Source organism: Camelus ferus, chromosome 9 (genome assembly GCF_009834535.1).
Source record: "Camelus ferus isolate YT-003-E chromosome 9, BCGSAC_Cfer_1.0, whole genome shotgun sequence".
NCBI classification, from domain to species: domain Eukaryota; kingdom Metazoa; phylum Chordata; class Mammalia; order Artiodactyla; family Camelidae; genus Camelus; species Camelus ferus.
In genome coordinates, this window is record NC_045704.1 from 76729491 (window position 1) to 76734127 (window position 4637).

At 44.6% G+C, this 4637-nt stretch overlaps 1 pseudogene; it reads left to right on the forward strand.

Moving 5' to 3' along the window:
• Positions 1-475: 475 nt before the first annotated feature.
• LOC102506720 lies at positions 476-1026 on the forward strand (annotated as a pseudogene).
• The last annotated feature ends 3611 nt before the right edge of the window (positions 1027-4637 follow it).

Here is a 4637-nt window from a genome sequence, read left to right on the forward strand (position 1 = left end):
AAAATGCTGCACGCCTGCATCAACAGAGGCTCTCTCAGGTGCTAGTCCAGGTTCCGAGAAGCACCGTGGGCAAGGCCGGGCGGTCATGTGAGCGAGGGCGGTGCTGTGGACCAGCTGAGTCACCACCGACACTAAGGGAAGGGCAGCAGAAGAAGGTGGAGTTTCTCCACTGAGGTGGCATTGTGGAATTACTGGATGGACGAAGCAGAGCCCCCTGGAGCAACCAGCCAGAGAGACTGGGAAAGGCAGACAGTATTCGCGGCAGCAAGTGCAGAAGCTGAGGGCTACTTGCTCGGACACGGCAGGAGTCTTCCTGTCACTTCTGATTTAGCATCCCCACTGGCAAGGTTTTCCAGAAAATGGAAGTGTTCTGAGGGCCATGCAGGTGCATCAGAGGCTCTTCTGTTCTGCTGCCGTTGACCCCCAGCGGCCAGGGAGAGACCCCCTTTCCGGGTCTCCTCCAGTTCCTCTATAATTTGCATATTCAGACTTACAAAGAGCAGGATCTCCCAGGGCCTCACATTCTAGGGTTTTGAAGACTGTTTCCCTACCTTTCATTGACTCCCTGTTTCCCTTCCAACCCACAGGACATGGTGGGTCCTCTGGTGCAAAATTCCAGATTTCCCTGGGTCATCCGGTTGGAGCCATGATCCACTGCACTGACAGCAAAGGAGCCAAAAGTCTGTGTATCATCTCTGTGAAGGGGATCAAGGGACGACCGAAAAGACTGCCTGCTGCTGGTGTGGGTGATACGATGATGGCCACAGTCAAGAAAGGCAAACCAGAGCTCAGAAAGAAGGTACAGCCAGCAGTGGGCATTTGACAATGAAAGCCCTACAGGAGAAAAGATGGTGTGTTTCTTTATTTTGAAGATAACACAGGGGTCATAGTAAACAATAAAGGTGAGATGAAAGATTCCGCCATCACGGGACTGTTGCAAAGGAACGTGCAGACTTGTGGTCCAGGATTGCATCCAACGTTGGCAGCATTGAGTGGTTCTTTGCTGTATTTGTAAAAAATAAATAAATAAATAAATAATAATTAATTTAAATAAAAAAAATATTTGCTCCTCCTTGCTCCCCAAAAAGGAATGTCTAGGAAGGAGTGTAATACAGCACAGAGAGCCTGGATTTAAATCCTGCCTCGTCTGCCGTAGCTTTCAAGTCCAGAGGAACACGACAGCCATCTCCTGGGGTTGTTCTGAGGATAAATGAGATGGTGCGTATCATGCCTTTAGCACAGAGACCCACAGGCAGTAAGTGCTCAACAAAGCTAGAGAAAGTGCCAGCAAAGATGCTCACTGATGGGACCGGGAGCAGCCCCAGTCCCTTCACAGTTCCTTTCAAAGTCCTATACACAGTCAGTGTAAGAAAGAAGCCTGCTCTGGTGTCCTGCACTCCCCACCACCAAGTGGCCTTAGAAGACTTCACTGCAGGTGGAGAGATCAGGAGGGGGTTTGGCTCTTGCTTCAAAGGGGAGGGGGGAAGGGGAGCATCTGGCAGCAAAGTCCCTTGAGGCCAACTGGCAGCTGATTCACACAAATGGTATTTGGATCGAGGTGGAGGGAATAAGAGAGAAGCCTGCCCCTGCCTCCCGGAAACTGGCTCCTCTCTCATCATCACAGCTGCCATCTTTCATCACCCAGGCCTCCCCCAGATGTGGCAGCCAACTTGCTCACAGAATCCCCTCCCACACCACGAACATGTTGAGACCTCACTGCCTGCTTGCCCGCCCAGGGCTCTCAGGAACTGTGCTCTGGTCCCTTGTATAAGAGACAGAGAACTACAGCCAAGAGAATGGAGGCTGGGGAAGGATTAATCATTGTGTTTTTAGAGCAGCTGTACCAAAAAAAAAAAAAACCAAAACAAAACAACACTTAGGCAGTTTGAGAATTGGGGCAATAGAAAGTGCCCGTTGCGGAGACTAGGATCCATATTCACAGAGAAAAATCAAAAGTTGTAACAACAGACAATGCAGAAAGACAAACTCCCTTCGCTTGTACAGTTGCTCCCAGTGAATCATGGCTGGGGCAGTGTTGGCTCTGGCATCAGTGAGACAATGGTGTTCATGTTAGACATAGTAAGGACTAATTGGTTCTATTCAAAGTCACAATATAACCATAGGGGAAAAAACCCTTAAACTTTATTTGGGTATTTGCATTACAGTTTTTTAAATATAGAAACTTCCAAAGATGTTTTTCCTGTTCATATCTAGTTGTTTTTACATCAATAAAATCCCACTTGGAAATTGTTCTACCATCACACTGTCCCTTTGGAAATGGTCCATGGGAAATTAGTGGTACTGAATTCTCACTTCACTCTAAAAAGTTCCCTGGAGAAACGTTCGTTCTCATTTCCAGTGGCTTCACACCTGAACTCCAAAAGCAATATTCTCATTTGAGGCTTAGACTTTTTTTAAGTGCAAGTTATTTACTAGGAGTCACAAATCCTGTGCTAAGCATTACAAGCATTGTCTAATTTTGCAGATTACAAACAGGAGGCTTAGAGAGGTTAACACTGCAGAGTTAGAGATGCTGGAATTCAAACCTCTCCTAGTTCTTTGCAATTGTTATGTGACCTTGATAGAATTAGGACATATTTCACAGCCCCAGCTTTTGTGTTTACTGTCTTTCTGTCCTCAGCAGCTGGCATATATTAGGTGCTCACTAAATTCTTGGTCAGTGGCTTTTCTTCTGTTAGATACGCCTGAAATTCACCTCCTCCTAGTGTTTCCATCTCAAGCTAACCAAAGAAAGCACTCAACATCTATAGTACTCTCTCTATAATTCTAGGAGTAAGATTAGAGTATAAAATGGGAATTATATAAAAACATAAAATGGACTTTTTGACCAATCACTGAGAGAAGTAATTTGAATTCACATCGCTATTTTGTTGCCACAGATTTCTTCACAGCTTTTCAGTATTCTCAAAGTCAAGGAGGGTAAAGGATGAAGGGAAATGAGTTGAATTACTAAGGATGCAGTCTTGGTGGGAGGAACCAGATGGTCTAGATGGTGGCTGGCCGCAAATGAGTGGAACTTAGGTGCCAGCCATCTAGGTATCCAGCCATGTGGTTGCTCTTTTTCATTCCAGATGCCAACACGGGCATCAGAGGTTCTCTTCACTTCATCCCTGCCCACACCTCATGGCAATCCTGTGAGGATGGAAATCTTGGTAGCTCAAGGAGTCAAGCAACTTGCTCAAGATCACAGAGCCACTGAGTGGCAGAGCTGGGTTACAATCCGTTCCCTCTGAGTTCTTAGACTGTTAGCTAATACTGTGTTTCCAATAAAACCTTAGCTTGTGATAAAAGTTACCCTTTGGGAACCTTCCTGGCTGCGATGAGTAATGACCTATAGAGAATGCATTTCTGATCCAAATCAAACGTAGGCTGAATAAGACAAAGCAAGGGCCAAAAACAATGATTCATCGCCTACCTTGTGAAAGATGATGGTAATTCTAGGTCAAAGTCTAATGAACGGATGTCCGCATAGCAATTAGCACTGCCAGGCACTCCGGCTGGCAGTCTTGGCAGAGCAGCTGTGGATCGTCATAGAAACGGACTCCTCTCTCTCCCGCAGAGGAATCCACTCAGCTGATCTAGGACAGAGCAGGCTGCTGCCACGGACTCCCCTTCTCCTCCAGGCTGGAATCCTGCCCCTTCAACATCTCCCAGGAGAGAAGCAACTCACTGAGGGAGGGTCACAGCAAGATGGGAAAGCTGTGCCTGTTAGCATAAATGTCTGTCACCCTTCATTTCACCTAGTTGCTTTGAAATTTGAGCTGGCAGCTCACACATGCCCCCAGGGGTGGAGTCTGCTAAGGAAAATTTAGATAGAATCATCTTTTTTCAATACACCCCATTCTTAAGATTCATCATTTGCAGTCAAATGCTCTACCACTGAGCCATACCCACATAAGATTCATCATTTGTAGTCACGAATGACAGTATTATTGGAACCAAAAAGATATCCCAGTAACATTTCATCTTATCTCTACAAATGCTTAAGAATCTTCCTGAGTTCCTTAAAATTTTTCACCAAACAACATTAATCTGATTACACTCTAGTTGAGTCATTAGTTCTACACAAAATCAATGCTGTATCTTTCTTGTTATTTATAGCATATGGCAATACATTATAACTGTAAATTCTCTTTTATTGGGAAAATAACGAATGGAGTTTTAGGGGAAGGAATCAAAATATACAGAATGTCTAGCATGGACTGCGCATTTTATTTAATGTGCACAACTCTGTGAGATATTTATTATTATCTTCATTGTATATGAAAGAATACGAGATTCAGACACATTAAATAACCAGCCCCATATCTCACAGACAGTGTGTAGAGCTGGGATTCAGAGCCAGGGCTGTCTGGCTCCAAAGCCTCTGTTCTTCCTACTACAAAATTCCACATATATTTATTTTACTTTGCATGCATATATATCTGGGATTACTCTGCAATGCAAAAATCACTGAAAAATTCCAAAATTTAAACTAGTTGGAACCCAATTAATTAGAATTTTGAATACATAATTCTTCCTCTCCCATCCCCCAGGCCTCTGCTACCATCACATTCTCAATAAGCAGGAACAATAATCAGATAGTGAGAAAACCACTAGGGCTGATGATTGCTTTC